Genomic DNA, 24,044 nt, shown 5'->3' with positions numbered 1-24,044 from the left:
TAGTCTCACCCATAATACCTATCTGTTTTCCATTGCTAAAATCCATGTAAAGTCTGCCTGCTGCTTATATCCCTGGAGACGTAGAGGGTGAGTGGATTGCCCAAAAGGAGAGAATTATTTATCGTGATGTGTTTTATACATGTAGGATGATTCTCAGACCAGCTTCAATGAACAGATCTGTACCTCACACAGTCCCCTACCACGTCCCTGCTGTATGAAGGGATGATGGGTACAGTATTTATAACAAGCAAGTTGGAGCATTAGAATTCCCAGTTACACAGGATGAGAGCCTAGTTCGATAATAATAATAATAATAATCCTAAATGTTATTTATATGCCACTTTTCTGCCAAAGTCATCTAGGTAGCTCCCAAAAGAACCATGCAGAAAAATCTCCACCGTCAGCGTGTGCCAAACATCTTAATAAGTGAGGTGGGGAGGGGTGTAATTAAAAAGGCCCATTCAGTGGCCTCTCTCTGATTGGAGTGAGTCTGTTCCCAGGACGTATGCTGCAACAGTCAGCCCAGGATGAACCTGTCATTTGGGGGGCCATGTATCCAAGAAAGGCGGCCTCCTGTGCCAGCTCTGAGATATCTATCTGCCCCAGATGGAATCCTATAATGAAGAGCCGACGTTGCTAAGATGTTGGCAGCCCCTGAGGAGGTTGGGTAGCAAAGGCCCTGAATGTGGTGGCAGAAGTCATCCAAAGATGCTACTTTGCAAATAGTGCTTAATGCAGTATTAGGCAAAGACGATTTATCGAGACCATGAATAAGTATGGCTGTCAGTATAACTGTCATTGCTGAATTAAATAAAAATGGGAACATCAGAAATCACATTTAAAAAAACCCAGTAATAATTTTTACCCATTACTTTACAAATACGTATCTACTTATTGGGTCTTAGGGGAATACAAACACCATAAAGAAAAAGGAAATGAAGAAAAATCGGAAAGAAAGAAAAGCCCTTCTTTCAAGCCAAGCTGGATACAGAGTGTGCCAGACACCCAGGAGAGGCATTTGGGTTTCCAGCTCTGTCTTAGGTTTGCAGTCTGCCATATGGGACCCGGGATTCATCTGCAGAATGTGGCAGGTACTTTTCAGCATGGTCCCTTCTGGGGAGCCAGACCACGGAGCTGGAAGAAACAGCTCAACTGTACCTGGCAGTTCAGAGCAGGAAACCACCGGCATTTGCAGATTCTGCATGCTAAGCTGTTGACCTGGCGACCTGTGAAGGTTCTGGGAAGTCTGTGTCTGCTAAGAAAAAACACCCGCGGCTGGCAATGGCAGCTAATGGGTTCTTTCTTGGAGGCAAACATTGACTTCATCTTTGAACTCCAAGGAGACTTGGGGAAACTCAGGCTTCTCAGAGCTCACTGAAGTTTTTTTTCCCCTCGAAACTGAGGATTGAGACCAGAGGAAGTCAGCGAGGCAGAGAAGCCAAGCTCCTGCGGAGGCTTTCGCAGGTGGTGGGGTCAGCCATCTGCCCTAAGAGCAAGTCAACGCTCAAGCCAGCTGCTAACCCTGTTGCATGGAATTTATAGCAATGAGGGTGCCCTGACCTCAAACAGGAATCAGCGCTTGAGTTAAAGGACTCTGTGGCTATCCAACCTCCTTTGGGGGAGGGGCAGGGGTGCAGAGGACCTGGGAGGTTCCCAAGGCCATTGGGCTTTCAGTCAGTGTGAAGGGTTTTGGGTAAAAAGGCCAAGGACCAGCTTTGATGGGGTGACAGATTCTCTGTGAGAGCGACCAGTAGTGTTGAGGAACAGGAGCCAATGTGGCTGCCCAAGAAGCATGGTAGGAATTCTCTGGAACACCTGCCGTGGAATGTGAGGGGCAGCACCTGTCTCCACACTCAAGCTTGCCAAAAGGGGATAGCTCATCATGGACTTCTAAGCCTCTCAGGGGAGGCCAAGGGCCCCAGAGGAAACTAAATAAATGCCATTTGTAGGTGCAGGCTCTTCCAGGAGGGCAGGGCTGCCACTAGCCCCACAGTTGAGGAGAAAATAAAGAGGTAAAGAGGCAGGATAGGGGTACAAAGATCCACCTGTCACTGCTACAGGATCAAAGTCCAGTGGTTCCTAGTGCTTCATCGCTAGGGTTTATAGTGTGTGTGTGAGAGAGAGGGGGAGGTGAATATCTGCACTGAGCATGCAGTCCCCAGGTATTAATTTTGTTCGAGGCAGCACATGCAAGCAATGAATAACTCAGCTCTAACTTGGAGAACCTAAGCTCCCAGTGTAAAGAACCAGAAGCAGAGTCAATGCCATATGCAAAGTAGAGGGAGGGCTCCTGAAGTTGCATTGCAAAATTTGAGATCTGCTTTAATGAGAAAGGACACACAGCCTAAGTCTCCCTTTTAGAATTGAAGAATGGAGCTTTCGAGGCTGCAGAAATGGCTTAATTGGTAAAGTACTCACCACAAATGTATGAGGGCCTGAGTTCAGATCCCCAGCAGCCACGATAGAAATCAAGGAAAGTGATGAGTCCCTGTGATGTCAGCACTAGGGAGGCTGAGGAGGGAGGATCCCCAGGGGTATCTGGCCAACCAGTCTAGCTAAGCGAGAGAGTTCCACACACAGTGAGAGACCTTGTCTCAAGACATAAAATGGATGTAGGAGCCAGAGGGGTCAAGGACATCACAAGAAAACCCACAGAAACAACCAAGGTGGCTCATAGGAACTCACAGAGTCTGAACCAACAACCAGGGAGCCTGCGTGGGACTGACCTAAGCCCTATACATAAATGTGACAGTTGTGTAGCTTGGTCCACTTGTGGGACTCCTAACAATGGGGAGAGGGGCTGTCTAGTGCTTTGGCTGGCTCTTGGGAGCCTGTTCCTCACTGGATTGCCTTACCCAGCCTTAATACAAGGAGAGGTGCTTAGTCATACCAACTTGATATGCCATGCTTTGTTGATACCGGGGGCAGGGAAGTGAGTTCAGGAGGGAGAGGAAACTGAAGTCATGATGAAAAATAAATAAATTTTTAGAAAGGAAATAAGATGGAGAATGATTAAGGGAGAATTTGGTGATGACCTCTGATCTCCACATGTACAAATATGCCCATCCACCCATATGTGCATGGAGACAAGCACATGCACACGTGCGCGCGCGCGCGCGCACACACACACACACACACACAGTCCCCAAATAAAGAATGGAACTTATGGGTCTGCAGTAGGCGTTAGCTGAAGCTTCTTTGTCTCCAAAGGAGAGGTGGTAGATGCCTCAGGCCGTGCTGGCCTTGGGCTCTCTGCCCATCTGCTTTTTCCCTTGCAGAGGGGCGAGGATACTGTTGTAGAAGATGCTGCAGGCAGCAAACCATCATCTCTGAGTGGGCATGGCTGCTGCTGTTATATTCTAGTTTCAAAAGCCAGATACTAGATGAGACTGAGCTACAGGCCAGAGTCTGTCAGCACTATTTTAGCCCCTTTATGGGCCTGAACACACTCAAGGCTCACAACTGGACTGAGTACCGACAAGGGAGAGTTTAAGTGCCTTTCTCAGAGTAATAGGGACTGAATAGGATCTGAACTCAGATCACCTGCCATCAGGGCCACAGCCTTAGCCACTGATGTTTTCATCTCCATCACTTCCCCTTCCTTCCGTCCCCCATTGCTTTCTTCCCCTTTAGTTCCTTGTCCTGAAATACACTTTCCTCATTCATCCACCCAGTCTCTTACTGTCTCTTTCATTTTCTCAGCACAATGCCAGGCACTGGAGAAAATGTCAAAAGGAAGAATAGGAACATAGGGACATGACTGGAGAGATGGCTAGGCTCACAACCAGAAATGCAAGAACAGAAGGATGTTGGCAGGGGTGTGATTGACAGGAGGACTTCCTTTCTGCTCTGGAGACTTTGTCCAATGCAGAGAGAGTCTATATTACACGCTCTGTCTCGCCCTCCTGAGAAAAGAGGAGGAACATGCTATGGATAGGAAGTCGTGGGGAACTTTACCTCACTAACTGTGTTTCCATGTCTATACCGTCTGCGCTACTACACATACTACGGTACTAAAGCCTGTAGCGCACCACCTACACTGTGGACGATTTGAGAGTCTTGGGCAAGGGCCTGAAGATTTAAACACACAAAGACACACAGACAGAGACACAGGTCATCCTTGAAACAAGACTGCCCCCTTTATTGTGGTCAGGGGCAGCTTATATAGGGCTCTGGCCACGCCCTAGCTCTCGGGATCTTTCAGCTGCAGCCACCAGAAACCACTCCCAAGTCTCGTGCTCAGAGCAGCTGCAAACACAAGAACACAAGCTGTTTTACTTGGAGCAGCTGCAAGCATAGAAAACAAGTTGTTTACAGGAAATTCAGGGTCTGGGGGGTCCACAGTCCCCAACACACTTCTCCTTTATCTCAGGAGATAGTCAACCACAGGAAAAAAAAATCCTCTTTGTTCCTCTGTGTGGTTGTCAGGGCAGAACCAGTGCTTTGGGAAGGAGAGCTGCCTGTGTCAGGTGAGTTCAGCTACTTCAACGTCAGTGGTGAAAATCCTGCCTTGGTTTCCACACAGCCTAATCTTTATCTTATTAGTTTGTTGAGTATTATTAATTGGGCTTGCTGAATCCTTTAACAAACAATGCAGAAGAACAATGAGGAAAGCCCGTGTGGACCCCTGGTACCTCATAAAAAGGACACAATTTCTGGTGCCATAAAGTCTAGAGGAGGGAAAAGAGGTTGGAGTGGACTTAGGGGAGGATGCCTTCAGGTTTAAAAAGCTAAGACCTTGGTGGACAGTTGTTGCTTGGAATCAGGGCCTTGAAGATCCCACAGTTTGCATGCTTTCTGCATCGCCTTGTGTGGTGGGTGAAGGAGATGGCCCTCAATAGTCATGGGCATTTGGATACCCGGTGGCAAGCTGGTGGCTCTTTGGAGAGCATTGGGAAGTGTGGCATTGCTGGAGGAAATGCATCACTGGGGCTTTAGGGTTTCAAAGGACTCAAACTATTTTGAATTAGCTCTCTCTAGCTCCTGCTTATGACTCAAGATGTAGGCCCTCAGCTCTTTGTCTCCGATCCAGCCACATGTCTCCTGCCTGTTGTCTCTGCTCCACCGTCTCTCTCTCTCTCTCTCTCTCTCTCTCTCTCTCTCTCTCTCTCTCTCTCTCTCTCTCTCTCTCTCTCTCTCTGTGTGTGTGTGTGTGTGTGTGTGTGTGTGTGTGCCATGGCATTCATGCAGAGGTCAGAAGACAACTTGTAGGGGATGGAGCTTTCCTTCCACCACGTAGGTCCCAGGCATTAAATTCAAGTCATAAAACTTGGCGAAAAGTGACTTTAACCTACTGAATCATCTTGCCAGTCTGCACTTGGAAAGGTTTTTGGTGTGCATAAAAATCCTTGAGACTAGCACCACAATCAAGACACCAAACATACCCAGCAGTCCCCGGAACTTCTGCATCTTTGTAATCCCAGATCTGCCTTCCAAAAATGATCCTGTAATGATTTTAGTTAGCATATGAAGCAGTGAGTTCAAGGTGACATTGACACACATACACGTCACTAGACTTGGTTCTTGTTCACTCCCCCACTCTCCTCCAAGTGGTCCTACAGCTTCCCTGTCGTGTGTTTCCCATCATCTCCTCTCACCCTTTAGATCTTTCTCCCTTCTCAGGGTGCCTTTCTGCTTTCAAGTCATATATACGTATTTATTGTCATATACACACACCCTATAGAGAGTTATAGTTTCCAAATAGGAGAGGGAATAAGAGGTATTTGCTCTTTCTGAATCTGGTTTATTCTGCCTCACAGTGATATCCAGATTCATCCATTTCCTGAAAACATCAGGATCTCATTCTCCTCTATGGCTGAGTGAAATTCCCTTGTAAAATGAACCATGTTTCTGCATTCATCAGTTGATGGGCCTCTCGGCTGACCCCGTATCTTGGCTGTCACGAGTAGAGCAGCGGTTCTCACTTGGTTTTGACACAATCCAGATAATCGCTGAGTCCTCATTCTATCTACCGGCCTCCAAGGGGGCCAGCATCAGACGCTCTCCGGACCCTGCTCACTGACTTAGCTTCTCCATGGGATTGGCTGAGCCCCAGTCCTGCCCGCTTGATAACAGATACATTTAACTTTTCTTACACATGATCATTTTTCAGATGGTGCTTCTCTTTGGGTGACTATTGCAAGTTTGCCAATAATAACTTGCATTTATCTAACAGTTGTTATGTACCAGAAGTCTGTCATATGTAAAATATATAATTGCATACCGGTTGTCACACTGATCACATGAAGAAGGGCTTCATTTCTCCACGTTGCCCTTAAGAAATGGCATGGTGACTGATTTTCTAAAATCAAGATGTACGGTGTCTGTATGTTCCGCTATAGCAGTTTAGCCTTCACAGATACTGTTCTTCTGAAGTTCGCTGTGTCTCTCATCACAGACCCTCCTTGTTCAGTAGACTGTACTTGAGATAAAATAGGGTTCTCCAGATTCAAAGTCCTTCACAACTTGCTATTATTCTCTATTGATCTTGTTTCCAGTAGGCAAGTAATTTTAGCTATTTCACAGGCAGTCTGTATTTCAAATAAATATATTGCTTAACTGCTGTAAAAGCCTCCTGATATGGCTGATTTCCAAGCTGATCACAGAGATACCTGTGTTTGCCTTGGCAGGGGATGGGAAGGTGGGATAACTCCTATGGGGGTGATGCTCAGAATCAGTTCTCCCATTCGGAATTTATTTATGTCACACTTGAGTCCATGGAACATTTGATATGGTTTTAGCATTTTCTTCCTGTGAAAGGTAATTTTCTGGGTAAAAAAAAAAAATATAACTAGAATACTGTAGACTTGAATAGGGTTTTTTTTTTCAATAGAAACAAAAATGTTACCTAAAGTCAAAGTATATTTTAACTCCAAATGTAAAGCGGTGTAGATGAAGCATTAAAGATTTGGGAAAGGCAGTTGACATCGCCATAACATATTCCTTTCAAGATGTGTGAGGCTCCTGTATTCAGAGCAGCTCATGGTAAGACTTCGGTGAAAGTGGGTGCGTATTGGCAGAGCCCCTGCACCTGCCTCACCTCTAGGGAGTGACCAACCTGCTTCTAAGTGGTTCTTCCCCACCAGACTCCCGCATCAGCCCTGCCTGAGGCTCTGCCCGTCTTCAAAGAGCTCCTTCCTCTAAGCCAGCAGCTGTAGAGACCATGAATTTGTGTAGCTTTTCCCAGACAAGCTCCTTTTCACACCTATTCATTCCTTCAACAAATGTTTATTGAGTACTTCCTATATTTTAGATGCGTAGGGTACAATAGTAAACTCAATAGAAGAGAACTCATGAAAATTATATTGGAGTGAAGAGGCAGGCAGACAACAAAACGAGTCAATAAATATATATGGTGTCCCATGTGCTGATAAGCAGAGAGGGAAAATAAAGAAGAGATGTGATAGGAAGTGTGTGTGTGTGTGTGTGTGTGTGTATTTTCAGAACACAGTGCTTAAAACTAGAGCTGATGGGACTGCAGATGTAGCTCACTTGGTGGACTGGTTGCCTAGCAGTCAGGAGACCCTGCCTTTCAGTTCCAGCACACCTGAACCCTAGTACTTGTGAGGTGGAAGGCAGGAGGATCAGAAGTTCAAGGTCAACCTTGCCTGCATAATGAGTTTGAGGACAGGTTGGGCTACTTGAAACTATCTCTAAAAATTTTTAAAAAATCAAACAAACTAGGCATATGTGCTTTTCTTTTCTCTTTCCAGGATGCAAGAGCAAAGGAGAACCAAAGGAGGCAGACAGGCTGGAGAAGGAGCACCAGGTGTGTCCTCTGATGGCTCCTGCTTGGGAGCCCAAGGGCAAATGACCTCCACACCCCACAGAACTGCTTCCTGATTGGCCACAAGAGCCGAGGTGCTTGGACACTCTATACAAGGGAGGAATTTGCAGGTTTCTACACCCCTCAGGGTATTAACTTCAAAACTGTGGGTTGTTCCTGTGTGGCATCCACTACTTGGCACATGTAGAGATGCCTGAGGTGTGAGGCGGGAGGCATATGGTGTGCCATGTAGGAAGGTTCTGCCAGGTTGTGTCTACAATACCCTGGTGGGAGCTCCCATGGAGTCAATGTTCTGTGGCAACTGGAGCAGAAGAGGAGGCAAGGATTCTGAAAACAGGAGAAACCAGGAAAATTGGGGATGCTACAGATGAAGTATATAATACTGATGCAGAGACAGGAGGGAACCCATCAAAATGATATTTAAACATAGGTCAGAAACAGCGTGATTATCTGAAGGGTGAACGTTTGGGGCAGAAAGAAGAACAAGATCAAACAGGGTCTAATGAAAGGGGTGGAGGCGGGGGATGCTAGGACAGGGGTGGGGTGTGAAGGTGAAGGAGGGTTGAAGGAGACGATGGTAGCCAGCTGCTGGTGGCCAGCCCATGCGGGGTTGCAGGCTGCAGGAGGAAGTGTGGTTGTACTGCAGGTACCGTGAACAGGTGGTAGACAGAGACAGTTCTGGCAGCTGTTTGGTACGACCCAAATGACATTCAGAAGGCTCACTTTGAATTTCTGTATGGAGAAGACGTTAAGGAGTCTAGAGCCAAGTGAGGAGACCATAACATGACTTCTTGGTGTTCCCGTAAGAGCCTGGGGACCTGCCTCCAAAGGTGGAGGTGGAGCCTGAGAAATGGCTGACTAATGGATGCTCTCTGCTGGCAGAAAACCAAAAGGATCACCATCATGCCTGAAGAGACAGGGCTTGGGAAGAGACAAGGTCAAAGAGGCTTCTGGAACAACTAGAGGAGAGAACTTGAAGCGAGGAGGACCATGGGAAGAAAGTTTCCAGGCGGATCCGTTGCTGCTCATCCTTGGACAACAACACATGAGGTACCAAGTGGGTTGGGTAGCCGAGACATATGGACTGGAGGCGGAGCTTGGGGGTCACCATCACAATGACCACAGTTGAAGCTACAAGCCCAGATGTGAGGTGGGAAAGCAGAGAGGTGGAAGGTTGGAGTTAGGAGGTTCTCAGAATAGAAAAGATAAAGGGGAATAGCATTGAAGAACAACTTACCAGACAGATGGGGAGAAGCAAGGGAGGACGAAATCCTAGGTGCAAGTCAGGATGCTTCCCAAGTTTGCTAATCATGAAATAGACATGCTGAAGTTTGAATCGCAAGTGTCTCACCACAGCCTGGAGCTACCGAGAGATGGTAGAAACTTGAAGGGGTGGAGCCTAATGCAAAACTCCTAGATGCCCCACAGGGGATTGCGGCGCTAGGGTCTCTTCCCTTTTTATGTATATTCGTATGTGGGCATGTATGCATGAATGTATGAGTTTTGGTCCTCAGGCAAGTGCTTTTCGAATTTAATTTTGGGACGCTTGTCTGGGATAGGTTCCAGAGTGGATTTGAGCTGATCATCCTCCTGCCTCAACCTCTTGAGTGCTGAGGTTATACCATAACTGCCTAAACTTTCATTTTTCTTAGTTACCTATGTCAGGGCACCTGTAAAAGTTGGCCCTAGGCTGAGTTTTCTTAACTGCAAAACAGCAGCAATAATGTTTTTCTTTAACAGTAGTTTTTAGGCGATTTCACAAAAAACTTCATAAATAAAGAGTCCTGTGTGTTGTGTCAGCCATGTCTGTGATGGTTCTCTCTCTCTCTCTCTCTCTCTCTCTCTCTCTCTCTCTCTCTCTCTCTCTCTCTCTCTCCCTCCCTCCCTCCCTCTCCCTTTTTATTTGCCCTTTCGTTTCTCAGTCTTTTATTGTCCCCTTCCGATCTACCTTTCTTGTTTTTTCTTTCTATGGAGGAAGCAGCTGTTTTATGTCAGCGTTTTGCTTGGGAAAGCCCTGCCTTCTCTGTGTGTAAGGAGATATTAACCGTGGACTTTATTCTTTCTAACTTTTGAGTTTTGGCCATGGACCCAAAGGCAGGGAACAGTGGATTTCAGATCTACCATCAAACATTAACCAAAACACCTGAAGCAAAATTGATGGCCTTTAGCCCTGAGCTCACTTTGAGATATTTAAGAAATTCTGAAAAAACTCACAGGGGCAGAATTTCCTTGGAGAACACTCTCAGACACTGGCACTTTTCTTACAAAGCCAAGTGAGAATGACTTCAAGGGGACCTCTCAGAGACTGGCCATGAGTCTCCGGGATATTTTGGAGTTTCTGGATGCTGGTTTCTCACACCTGTCCAAAAATCTAATGGCTGGAACTTAGCTGAACAGCTGAGCAGGGTTAGTGTAGGAAAAGGCTTGACAAAAAGCTGAGGAATCAGGACTATGTTCTTCCGAGACCAAAGCATAAGGAATCTGACAGAGCACTGGACAGAGGTTTTACTGGAATGGTAAAACAGTATCAGCTGTGGGCCAGCAGTCACTGGATGCATGGTTGTCATAAGAGCATCATGAGACGGTATTGCTCAAGCCAGAAACAAGACTCTCCTAGACGGGGACTTCAGAGATAGACGTCCTAGGTTCAAACCCCTACTTTGCCACATCCTAACTGTGGGTCACGAGGTAGGATCTCTGTGTGCTAGGCCTCCACTCCCATGCAATGTAAGTCCAGGCATAGGGAATAGATTTACTAGACAAAGCACAGTCGTGCAGTTCTCTGCAATGTTTGCTTCTCCTTTCTGCCACTGGCTCAAACCTGCAGTAAGCTGGAGGGAATGTTCAGAGGAAGTTGCCTTTCTGCAGAAAAGGTGCTCAGGCCCCATCTTCCTCTACACCTGCCCCCAGCTAAGCATTCACTGCAAGGCAAACTCAAATGAGAAAATGGAGAATTTTTAAACAAATACTCAAGAATTAAATGCAAGGAGGTGGATAAGACCCTGGAACGATCCAGCTTGTAGCTGTCAGTATCTGGTGTGCTGGAACACTCGGGAGAGAGAGACTATAAAAACACTCTGAGATGTCACTGAGGTAGAAAGGACTAAGGCCACTGGAGCTTGAAGGAGCAACTGACTGTGTCCAATAAACTTTGGGAACAAATACAAGCTTAAGGATTGCCTTGGAGCTAGCTTTGTTAGTAATTGCTTCCAGTTCTACCCAGAGGCCTTTGAGACAGAGGCATTCCCTTTAACCTTTTCACTGCCAAGACTTGAAAAACAATAGTGTTATGTCTGGGGCTACACTTTGATGACGTGAAATGTTGGACTTTTGCTGTTGGGGCCACAAAAGTCCTTACGCCCACAGATCACTAAGGAAACCAGGAATTTGAAACACACAGGGAGGGACCTCTTCTCAATGGAGGAGATAAAATGCTTGCTTTCCTGCCCAGGTGGCTGGAAGTGGATTTTGTTAATGATCTGGTAAACATTTTGCTGTCTGTGGAGACAGACCTCACCCAAATTCTCCAGAATGAATATCCTAGACTCTCCCCTCCCTAGGACATTATCCGACCTTAGGGGACATGTCCCACGCAGGGTATGACCCTCTGACCTCTATGCTATTGGTCAGAGACTGCACTAGATTCCAGACAGAACACCCTCAGGGCCACATGTAAGGAGTTTCTACATAGTCACACTTTAAGCTTTATTGGACAACTGAAACTGGAATAATTATGGGAATTATTGTTGCCTGGAAAACCTTTTCCAAATTCTGTTGTGTTTCAATGTGCCTACAATAAACCTTCTGGCATTAGACTCCCCAAAGTCTGATCCGGGTTGACGAAGTCAATCTGAACCAGGTTTTCATTCTCATCTCTTCGTCGGCTCGCTTCCCTGCCTGGATACCTGCAGGGAGCCCCTCATCTTGTTACTTCTCTGTGAGAAGCCTGGGTGTGTTCTGAGATGGTGTAGGGTGGGAAGTGTGGACCTTCCTCCGAATCATCCTCAGAGAAACCTTAAGAGCCTTTCTGCCAGTTTTGATTTTTGCGACGTGTAGTTTTTCTTTATTGTGACAACCCCCTGCCCCGAGAGAGTCAACTTAAAAAGAGGGAAGGGTGATGCTGGCTCATAGTTGTGGATGGAGGTTGGCCCACTGTCTGTACTTGGGATGGAGGGAGCACGCAGCAAAGATAGCAGCTCACCATGTGACATCTCAAAACAACAAAGAGGGCCAGAGTCCAAATGCCCCTTCCAGGGTGTGTCCCCTAAAGCCTGACTACCTTCTTCCAGACCCCATCTCTTAAAGGTTCCACCCTTTCCTCGTTGCCTCGGGCTAGAGACTAGATTTTAACAACATAGGCCACTGGGCAACATTTGCCCTGTAAACTGTAGCAGATTAGAAAAAAAAATATTACTGAGTTATTCTGCCAATTACTGAAATATTTCTCTGTTTTTCTAAGAGTCCTTCTCATTCTTTATTCTTGGGTGATTTTCTAATTTCATTGATTATGAGTTTGGGGTCCCTGTTTCTGCAGGTAAGCCTGCACTGTTTGAAATGTCCAGCGGAAATCTGAAGCTGCCCCTGAACTACGTACAAGCCTCCCTTTGCTGACTGTTCACGTATTTCTGTTCAGCAAATAGCAGCTACCAGCTGTGATTAAAATAAGGAGCCAGTGCTTTTGGACCGACAAGGGGGGCAGTCTTCCTGCAGGACAGATGGCACCTTCAGCATGACTCAGACTGGCCATCTAAGCCTGTGAGGCCTTGGATGTGTGCCTAAGGTCAAGGGTCCAGTGTACTTGCAAGCAGGCATAAGGCCAGCGCAACAGATGGAGGCAGGTGGGGATAGCCGACCAGCCACATGGGGCCTGAAGAGTCCTCACCTAGGGAGCCATGGCGGCATTCACTCCCTCCCCCAAAGATGTCCCAGTACTTAGACAGAGATGATGGCTTGTCACAGGAAGGAGACATTGAAAGGGCACTCTCTGCCTGTCCCCAGTTAGATGCCCTCAGATGTGGTATCAAGCAAGAGACTCTCAGACTTTATCTGGGTTGGGTCAGACAATGGAGGCTTTCCTAATTTAAGAGCCTCTCCCTTCTGGCCACATCCTTAGGGTGGAAGGTGGTCTCAGCCATATGCCTTTCTCTTCTATGTAGTCCTTGGTGGTCTGCTGGGAAGAGAACAGTGGGTGTGGCAAGGCAGCCTTCGTCATAAAAGAAATGCATTTTCAGGTCTCCCCCTGCTTCTGTGGCAGCATTTTCTTCCTGTCTCTTTCTCAGCAAGGGTTTGTGCCATAAAGCCCTGTGTATTGTATAGCCAGAGTTACCTCTGAGTGTCAGCTGATTGTCTGCCAATCAAGTTTCTGTTGCTATAACAAATGCCCAAAGTAAATGAACTTAAAATGGAAAAAGGTATATTTTGGCTCACTTCTTTGGAGGCTTCCATCCATGATGATGTGTCCTCATTCTGGAACATGTGGTCCGATATCATGTCATGGCTGGAGCATGTGGTGAGCTGCAGCCTGACATCTGGGAAGAAGAGAGGTCAAGGTCAGGGCCCTTCAAAGGCACCTGCAGCGACCTTATTTCCTCCAAGAATGCAGTAGTTCCTCCAGATTCCGTCAACTAATAATGTAATAGGCAGGAGGCTAAGACTTTCAGCACATGGGCCTTTAGGATACTCTTGTCTAGACCTCAGCTCATCATAGATGGGAAGGACTGAGACACTGTGTGTCTATCTTCAGGTCTAAAGTTGTTTGTTCAACCAGCAGTGCATTTGTCTGGCCAAGACAGCTGGAAATGATGAACTTCCAGTATGCACGAAGGAGCAATAAGGGCATTGGAATTATTCTAGGGAGACTGAGGAGCAATCTTGAGGCTTTGTAGATGGGGAGGGAGGAAAGAGAAAGGAATTGAGCAGACATGATCAAGCAGACTCTGGACGGAAAATATCATGTACCATATCACACGCCCATTCTTCCTCACTCCAGGTGACAGCAAAGGAAAACAAGAAAACAGGAGGAGGGAATTGACAGTTGTATTTTTTTCAGATATGCTTCTACTCTGACCTGCGTTTCTGAGCTTCAAGGCATGGCCTCCTCCTCAGAGAAGGTGTCTTTCAATGGTATGCACTCTCTGTTAGGATGAGCAAAGAACCTACAATGGCAAACTGGGCAAGCAGTTGGCTCCCAACCTCCAGGCCTCTTCTAGCTGCAGCTGCATTTATAAAATGCGTGTGGACGGAGAGAGTCTCATGCCCTACTCAGGACTGAGCTCTTGGCCTCCTTTTTCGGTTTAGAAATTACTGAGCAAACCTCATCATTTGCTGGATGTTGTGCTTCACACCTTATAGCTGTGAACTCATTTAGTTCTCATAGCAACCCCTCTGACGCGGGTACCATCATCACCCGCATCCCTCAAGGCCACCACTACTCCAGAGCCCACAGCCCTGCCCTGTAGGATGGTCAAGCCATACCTACAAGGCGTTGTTTCTGCTCTGCAGCTACACCCACCCAGCAATTCACATCTCCTTGGCAAGGCTTGGTGAGGGGCTGACGAGGGTAAGGATTTTATGATTCTCTTTCCCTCCCAGGAGGTACCCCAAAGCATGGTACCTACTTTGCACTTAGCAAATGTGTTTTTCAACTACAGCTCCTAGCCTCCGCCAGTTGGACCGCTCTGTTCTCCATGGTACAAGTTGTAGAATAAACAGTTTGGGCTTTTTGTTTTGCATCCGAGCTGCTGCTCAGGCCATTTGCCACACTCCTGGGTCTTGGTACCCTGGTCTCCTCCTGACTGTTTATTATTGCAAGAAGCGTCTCTAGAACTGCCAGCTAGGTGTGACCAACCTCTCTTGGGTCTGTTTGTTCCACCACATGTAGCCACCCACTGCAAAAAGTGGTGCCCTTGAAGGTACCTCCTCCCCCAAGACTTCTCTCCTCTGCCCTGGGAAGTTGCCTAGCAACCTCCCTCTTCCTTCTCTCCCCCACGCTTGTGCAGCTTCGTTCTCATTTCCATCACTCCAGCACCCACCCCCGGCTTCTCTTCAGTGCCATTAAGCCGCAGGTCTCTGCTTCAGGAGCCCACTATCCAGCTTCCACAGGCTGCATGAGAAAACAAGCCTACGCTGAAGCATCCTTTCTTTCCCTTCCCTCCGACGGTTCTGGGAGACTCTTCACACCACCCTTTCAGTCTGAACCTCCAGAACAAACCACCAAAGAAGGAGGCAGAAGCAAAAGGCAAACCAAGGCGAAGCACAAAGAAACAGAAATCACCAAAAACAAATGAAATTTTCTAAGGTGTTTACCCAGACATCAGATAGCTCTTTTTATCCCCACCCTTGAAGAGTTGGACCATATTATGCTATTATAGGCCAGGAAGGCGATGGCCTCAGGAGCAGTATACAGTGTTATTACTTATTCTGGAGACATGGCAGAGCTTTCTTCTCTTGTCCACTTCACAGTGTGGAAGAAATGAAGTCCCTCTCTTGTCTTGATGGTCATTCAACAAGGTCATGATACTTTAGGGTATGTCTGCCACCATTTGATTGCTATTGACTAACAGACAGCAGGTAGTTCCTTGCTAAGTCCTCCTCTGCCGCGCACCGCGCCCCCGTGTCTGCGCTCTGTGCGCTATTACCAAGTTACCGAGCTTCGGGCAAGGGGGCTGGAGATTAAAATACTCAGACACACACAGACAGAGAGAGACAGCGACATGGGTCATCCTTGAATTCCCCAAGAATGCCCTCTTTATTGTGTTCAGGGGCAGATTATATAGAGATAGCCACGCCCCAGCCAAACCCACCAGAAACCACTCTCCTGCCATCAGGAACTCCTGAAGGTCTCGTGCTCAGAGCAGCTGTAGGCACTCAGATCAGGGGATTACAAGAAATTCAGGATCTGGTGTCTCACTGCTCCCAACATGCCTCCTCACAGAGAAAGGTGGTCTCTTAGGAAAAACCCTTCTTGACATCAGTCAGGACAGCTATTTGGCTCAGCCCTGACTTTTCTACAGCAAAATTTCACTTCTCTGCCCTGAATTTAAATCTAATTGTATCTGCTCAATGGGGACTTCATAGACATCTCCCCTTGTGTGGTCCCTTTGTGCCTGAGAAGTTCTTCTATGACTCAGGGTATACATAGCCATAAAATAGGCACATAAATCAGACATTTTCCACAAGTAAGTCACAAAGAAATTTATTTTAGAATAATTATTTGGGGGTCCTGGAGACAAAACTTTTGGTAAAGTGTCTGCCTTACAAGTCGGAGGACCTGTATTTGATCCCAAGAAGCCATGTAAAGAAACCTGGACGTGGTGGCACGTGTTTGTAATCATAGCCCTGGGGAGGAAGAGACAGATGCTGAGGGCTCACTAGCCAGCCTGCCTCATCGATTTGATGAGTCCCAGCAGGTCAGCGAGAGAACTTATCTCAAAAAAATAAATGTGGAAAGCACCTGGGGAACCTCAGCTGAGATTGGTCTCTGACTTCTAGATACATGCACGTGTATGTGTGCACACGGGTGAGCACACACACACACACACACACACACAACACAACTTTTTGGTATACACATAACTTAGAGTTTATTGGAGATTGAAGCAAATTTGCATGCTCCAGATATGAATTCATGTGTTTGTTTTTTACATAAGAATTAACCTTGGCTGGATATTGTTACTATGGAATCTTCAACACTTTTCAGAATCGATCATATTTTGATGTTATGATCAAAAATGCCGATAACAGTGCTTTGCATTAATACATAGTGCAAAATAGTAGGCACATGTTTAGGGCCTTTTCAGAAATTGCTGGGGAAGTCTTCCCAAGCCCAAATGTACTCAGTAATTAAAAATATTAAACAGAAGGCAGCAACTCAAACAGCAATTTTGAAAATCAAATGTTTGAACCCGATGCAATCCAAAGTTCTACTGATTCGATGCTAATACTTGCATTGTTCTGGAATGTACAGAACATGGTACATACGGTAAACCACTAATTCATGACATACAATGCAGGTTTCAGATGACATTTGTGTCTTTGTAGCACTTTCAGGGCAAAAATGTGTGTGTGGTGTGTTGAGAACCAAGGCCGCAGTGAAGTCATACAATGGAGCAAGAGCAAGCTCCTGCCAGAAACATCCCCAGACTCAGATCAGGTTTGATTTTAAATTAATTTTTGGTCCCTGTGTCGTCAGAGCCCTTTACTGTTTAAAATTTCTTGTGGCACGCACTTTGAGTTGCACAACCCTGTGTGAGGTCATGCCCCACAGTTTAAGAATCTGAGGACCAACGACCTGGCTCAGTGGATGAGGACTCTTGCCACCGAGCCTGAGAACTTGGATCCCATCCGTGGGAAGGAGAAGCAGCAGTTCCTGCAAGTTGTCCTCTGACCTACTTGCACAGTGTGCCACGTGCACACACAAAACTTAATTAGTCAATATAATAATTTTTTTAAAAAAAGCTCATGAATCTAGGCACTAGATTACTGTTTAAGGAAAAAAATTGAGTGTCACCATGGCCCCCCTGTCAGGAGGATGAGCTGTGCTGGAGACAGACCTGTATTTTACCAAGACACAGTCCATAACCCTCTACCTTCCACAGCATGTAATCCCCAAGGTGACAAGTGGCAAGTAGGGAAACAGAATTCAAAGGAACAAAATTATCGTCGTTTTCTTCAGTGCAGTGCTCCTCGGCTTTCAGAGTCCCTCTGAGATGCTCAGCCCTGCGTGGCCTCAAGCTAGACTTCCAACTCTGTTCAGAGTCCTTGGAGAGATGAAAGGTGACTGGGGACAGCACAGCTGTGCACTCCTCTGACTTGTGACAAAGGAGAGGCGATGTTAGCCTCTCTGGGGACCGCTCAAGGATGGCTGTTTTGGTGTGCACCACGCAATCTGCACAGCCAAGCTGGAAAAGCTCTGGGTCTTTCACATCTCGGTCGTTTTCACTCACCACTTCATCCTCTTTTCCTGGCTTTGAAAATCTCTACTGGACAAGGGTGTTGCTCAGTTGTAGAATGTGTACTTTCTACACATGGGATGCCAGGTTCCATCCCAGATCTTTGGATGAATTTGGAAAATCAAAATCCAAAACAAAACAACAACAACAACAAAAATGTTCTCTCTAAGCTAGGCGGTGACTGCACATGCCTTTAACCCAGCACTTGGGAGACAGAGGTAGGCGATTCTCTGTGAGTTCAAGGCTAGCCAGGACAACCAGGGCTGTTACAAAGAGAAATCCTGTCTCAAAGAGAAGTCATTAAGGGGATGAGCCATTCAGGCTCGTCTGTCCCTGGCTGTACCCAGACTCTCTGGTCCTCTTCTCCATGGCCCATGTCTTGATCTAGGTTTGACAGCAGAGATGCAGAAGCAGTAGGAGCAGCTGGAACAGGATCCGAAGAGAACCATGCAGCGTAATAACAAGAGTATTCGGCTAAATGCCTCTTCTTATTGGACTGCCTATACTGGCTTATCTCCTCGGCTCAGGAGACTGGGCTCTGCTAAAATTGCTGCCACAATCCACACCAGGAGAACTGGAGGGCAGAGGTGAGGCTGGCAGCATGATTGTGCACACAAATTTATGCCCCTTGCAGAATTAATTCTTCACCAAGGTTTTGCATTCTTGGAGCATTTCTTTCAAGGTCCAAATGCTGAGTGTAGGAGAAACTGCTGCATGGTCCAAGACTGGAGAGTACTCTCACGTCTCTCAGGGAAAAGTCAGACATAGTATTAATAAATTGTTCTTTATTATTATGTAGGTATTAGATGCCAGACTCCTAGACAAATGCTCTGTGTCTTCTCACCCTTCACCAGTTTGGTCAGACAGATGAGGAAACAGAGGTTCTTGGAGATGAAGGAACCGTGGACCACTGGTGATCTTTCGGGCTTTGGAGACTGAAATCCTTCTTCCAAATGATGTTAGCATTAACTTTAGTAATTCCTTCCGAAGGCAGAAAAAATCCATACACCAGGAATAAAAATCAGAAGCCCTGCTCATTACTGACACAGGCAGCAGCCAAAGCAGCAGCAGGGAACCACACCTCCCAGTCCTTCTGAGCTCCCTGGATGCCATATTAGTGTTCTCGCACTCCCGCCTCAGACTCCACCTTGGAGAACAAATACCCCGTGAGTCATTTCAAGGATGCTTCCGCGAGCCTGCCTCCCTCCATATCCCTCCCCATTTGCAGTTTTCAGAACAAACAGAGCTACCGGGTGGTCTCCGGATGGAGAGGGAACATTATGGGATGATCTCGCTGGGTTACCTGCTCTGCTGTACTCAATTTCACAGTTCTGGTAGGTTCCCTGCACACTGGCCTGAGGTTTGTCATCTTTGTGGTTTGTCATGGCCCTGGGGAGAAGTGGGGGTCAGCTACATGTTGTGATTAACCACCCCTGGGTTTTCAGAGCTCACAAAGGAATGGGAAACTGGAGAAAACAGACGCCTGCTAATGTTTCTGAGTCGTCTGGAAGCTATCTTCCATTACAGTAGAGACATAGAACTCTCAAACTCCTATAAGAGAGCAAGCCTTCTGGGCTCAAGACACAACAGTCCTGACCAATCCTATTAACACTGAATTAGACCATACAAGACAATTTGTGCCTCTTCCCCAGGGGTTGCTTCACGGAACTGTGAGATTGGACACTGAACCACCTCAGGAGTACTGCCAGACGGATTGAAGATGTGGGAGATGTATATGTTTATTTATCCGCCAGAATCTTTTTGGCAGAGAACATCCCAGTGTTTTGATGAAGGAATACCTTGTTCTGACTCATGGAAAGGTACCATATGGTCTAACAGTGACTCTGTTACTCCTCTTGATGGAGAAGGCAGCTGGCCCAGTGGAAATGGAACCCCGAAGTGTGGACATCAGTCGGTGAAACATCTGTCAAGAGAGGGGAAAGAGGACCTGGATTCAAAGCTTGCTTTACCACTTAGGGTTCTGCACGTGTCCCTCTACTGATGAATTTGGTGTCTTATCTATCACAAGAATGAGAACAGTGGTAGCAGCATCTAAGCGTGTTGTTTAGTGTGTGTGTTTATCTGGTCTTTTGTTAGCCACAATGTCAGAGCAATCATTTCACTATTGATATTCTTAACCCACTGTCACATTGTTATAAACTGAGAGATTCTCCATTGTCACCAGGGCTCTTGGCTGGCAATGTGCCGGCACCAATTTTCTCATCTCTTTTGGCCAGCCCCTAAATAAGAAAATGACTTCCCAGTGCTTAAACTGACCAAAAATTTCAATGTCATATCAAGGGTATCCATGACCAAGACCCAGAATATCTGGTGCCAATACCCGAGGCTTTAGAGTGCTCGGTGTTGACGATGAGGAGACTCTATGAAGTCACCAGAAGAAAATGGTTACATGGTGGTGGGATTGCCAGGTACTTCTTCAGCCTCTGACCAGCTTTGCACTCTATGGTAAGTGCTGCACTCAGCCAGGACGCAGGAGTGGATGCAGCAATGAAATCAGATGTGCCAAGTCGGCAGAAATAGCCAATTCCCAACATCACATTGTAGACCACCAGGTCTTTCTCAGGGGAGTGCTCTGGGAAAGGACTCAGGTTGAAGGGACAGACAGCCCTCCATGTTCCTCCATCTGTGATTTCTTCATCACCCCCCAATGTCCTCTCCTCATCCACAACTGCCAGATCAAGTGGAAAAAAATCAGAGATGAACAGTGTGAGAAAATTCTCGGAATGGACAAGGAGAAGGCCTGATCAGGTGATCTCCATCAGAGACTGCTGAGCCACAAGGCCAAACCATGGTACAAGACAGGCTGTGGAAGCACTTAGTGTAACTACTGGTGACCTCCCCAGGAGAGTCTCCTGTGGTAGGAGGATGTCATAAGATGACCATTTGTTAGCCATGGAAACAAATGTTAAACAAACAGTAGAAACCAGGGGGCTGGAGGCCGGAGGTAATGTTGGTTCTGGTCAGGGTTAGGGGAAGCCTATGAGAAGAAGCGAAGACAGTGGTTCCACAAAGGGAGCTGGCAGCCACACGCCAACAGGCCTGCCATATCTGTGAACACGATGAGTCAGTGCTGTTGGCCACCCAGGGAAAGTTCCCATCAACAGTTCTAGTTCCTGTCCCCAGGGTGCATTTGTGACCACTTTAGACTGGACCAGCCCTTGTCCACGACCTAATCCGGGTCCTTCTGAATACACTTCAGTTGTATCTTCCGTGGGCAAAGGGTATCTGAAGAGAGATGGATGTCACTTGGAGTGACACACTGGTGCTCAGGCCTTTGATGACCCATAACTCAGCTTGTAAGAAGAGCTCTTGACTCATCTGGGTCTGAAATATGACAGTTATGGCTGTCATAACTTGCTATCTGGGGAGGGCATTGTTCTAAGATGACCCTAACATTCTCATTCCTTGGTACAAACACCATGAACCCTCCTTTTGGGAGTGCTTGGTACCTGTTGTCATAATGGACGGTGGCTCCAAGAATTAATTTGTGTTAAAGGGCAAAGCTGTTAAGTTATGGGCTTGGCTCTTAAATGCCCACATGTAAAAGACTTGGTTGCCAGCCTTTGACAGTATTGGGAGGTAACAGAACCCTTGGGAGGTGTGACCTAGAGGAACGAAGAGGGCACTGGGCGTGTGCTCTTGATGAGGGTATTGAGATCATTGGCTCAATTTGATTTGGAATCCTGGTTCATTCCCTTCTTCTGTCTTCTGCTTTCCAGCTGCCATGATAGGAGTGATCTTGATTGGCAGCAGGTTTCCACCATGGTACTCTGTCTGGCCACAGGCCCAAGGAGATGAGGATCAGAATTGTGAGCTGAAACTTCTGAGACTCTGTGACAAAATCAACCTTTTTCTTTAAGATAGCACCGCGATGGACAGCTGACTGACGGATGTAAGGATAGTCACGCAGTACAGAAAAAAAAGACACCATCACCCGCCAGCTGGAGAGAGGTTTCCCTGCTGCCTTAGAAGTGGGCTGCCATGTGGTCAAGTGACTGGGACCCCAGGAGGACATCTGGGAGCTGAGACAGAACCCAGCTGACAACAGCAGGAAGTCTGGCAGTTCAAGCTTTAAGGAACAACTACAAGAAACTGCATTCTGCAGCCACGATGTGAGTTTGGAAAAGAACGCCAAGCCTGACGTGAGTCTGCAACTCTTACCAGGACCTTGATTTCAGAGTAGAGGGCTTAGCCAAAGTGTGCCTGGGCTCCTGACCTGTGCACGTGGCATATGCTAAATACGTACGTGTTGCTTAGTCACCATGTCTGTGGCAATCTGTTACACAGCAATAAAAGCTAATAGAGGGTAATTAGATGCATCACTTAGCTTTTCTGACATCCCAGTTTTCTTTCTCTTTTTTTTAAAAAAAATTCTGAAATAAATATTCCAACTCAATTTAGTGAGATAACCTATCTAAAGGAGTTTTATAAATTGTCAACTCATTAACACCAGTGAAAACGGTTTATTAACAATATGCAGTTATACAATAAATTAACATTGAGAGGAAAAACAAGGATCTAAGCCTTTGTCTTTTTTTTAAAAGCATATCTAATTAGTGCCTATTTTTAGACATCATACTGGTCTTCTCTACTTAATGTTCTATTTTTTTCTCCCCAGTAATCAGAGTTAGCGAAGCCCGCTGGCAGGAGACTCAGGGTGGTTCTGGGAATGGCTGTGAGATAGATTGCATTGTGTAGATTAGTCCTATTTAAGACGTGGCTGTGGGAGGACTGTCTACAATTCTGCCTCCAGTTATCTCAAGTTCTAAATCCTCTAGCTGGAGTTGCTGTTGCACTGAAAATAAGAACTAATTTAATGATGTATGGACCAAACAAATGTCAACAGGAATCGTCAGCGTCATTGGGACGCAGTAGTCAAATGGCCTTCTAATTTTTAAGTTTCTTCAAGGGCTTGTCTGTTTGACTAGATATAAATATTGATATAAAATAACATAGAGAATTTGGAGAGAAAGATACAAAGATATTATTTTTGCAGATTAGTCATCAGAACTTTAAAAAATTGAATAAATAAAAATCCCATCAGAGTCTTATTAAAAAATCCAAAAATAACCCCAAATCCTTGGAAAGTACAGCTGATTTAATGATGAGAAAGTTTATGCAAGCTACATTTACAGATCCCAAGATTATATAAGATAGAGGCACTGTTAATCAAGGCTTGCATTTGCCCATGTATTTTTCTGTATTCAAATCACTTTAATAAGTACTACATGTTTATCAGAGTGGCTAAGCCTGACCATGCCAAGTTGTGGAGAGGCTTGAGCCAGAAACCATGCTCAAATAATAAACTAGAAAGAAAGGGAGGACGCTCTCTGACGCTGCCCTCTAGCTGCTCCTCTTCCCACACATGCAATCACTTTTACATACGCTAACGAAGTTTGCTTCTCAGAACAAAATTATGAAGTTATTCAGAAAAATACTGTGGTGGTTGTATATAATTGGCCCCCATAATATGGAGTGGCATTGTTAGGAGGTGTGGCTTTGGTGGAGTAGGTATGGCCTTGTTAAGGAAGTGTGTCGTTGTGGGGGCGGGCTTTGAGGTTTCCTATGCTCAGGATACCTCCCAGTGTCTCAGTCAACTTCCTGTTGACTTCAAGATGTAGGACTCTCAGCTGCTCCTCCAGCACCACGTCTGTCTGTGTGCTACCATGCTCCTCATCCTGATGATAATGGACTGAACCTCTGAAACTGTAAGCAAGCCCCCCCAATAATGTTTTCCATGTAAGTGTTGCCATGGTCATGGTGTCTCTTACCATGCCATAGAAACCCTAACTAAGACACATATTTAGTCTTTCATATGAGAGAAATTTTAAGCTCCCAGGAAAATCATGAGTTTCACAGGGTCATCATCACACTGGTATTTGCTAACGTGGTGCAAAGGCACTCACAGGTAAGACTGCCTTACCTGCCACTGTATGGGCAGCCAGTCCTCCTGGGATCATCCTCTTCTTCATTAGAAAGATTCACAGTAAACTAAACACAGAAACACTGGAAAACCAAATCATTTTTACATATAAATGTTCTTGATGAAGCAAAAACAAGTAGCAGTCACTTTACTAATTATTTTTAATATTGCGTGACAAAATGTAATACATGATAAAGCCCTGATATTATAGGACACATTGTTGTGGTTGCCTTGGAAAATATCATTTGTGCAATTGCTTGAGTGACAAACTGAACTTGCTACTCCCTCCCACAGAATCATCTTTACTTGAGATAAGTATTTAGAAGTCATTTTTCCATAGTGATAGGCAAAGCCATAACTTCGA

The 24,044-nt window shown here is 46.1% G+C and overlaps 1 long non-coding RNA gene across 5 annotated transcripts; it reads left to right on the top strand.

Annotated features, from left to right (window-relative positions):
* The first annotated feature begins 8,139 nt into the window (after nt 1–8,139).
* Nucleotides 8,140–22,346, top strand: LOC142836548 (uncharacterized). 5 transcript variants are annotated; one of them, XR_012908109.1, is made up of 4 exons: nt 8,140–8,216; nt 8,669–8,836; nt 20,038–20,202; nt 21,477–22,346. It is a non-coding gene; the product is annotated as an uncharacterized LOC142836548 (long non-coding RNA). The 5 variants fall into 5 exon arrangements; XR_012908106.1 differs by having other exon boundaries at nt 18,591–20,202; XR_012908107.1 differs by lacking the exon at nt 8,140–8,216 and adding an exon at nt 8,462–8,553 and having other exon boundaries at nt 18,591–20,202.
* Nucleotides 22,347–24,044: the final 1,698 nt, after the last annotated feature.

Source organism: Microtus pennsylvanicus, chromosome 16 (genome assembly GCF_037038515.1).
Source record: "Microtus pennsylvanicus isolate mMicPen1 chromosome 16, mMicPen1.hap1, whole genome shotgun sequence".
Lineage (NCBI taxonomy): Eukaryota > Metazoa > Chordata > Mammalia > Rodentia > Cricetidae > Microtus > Microtus pennsylvanicus.
Note: the sequence above shows the minus strand (reverse complement) of the source record. Positions and strands in the feature narration are given on the sequence as shown.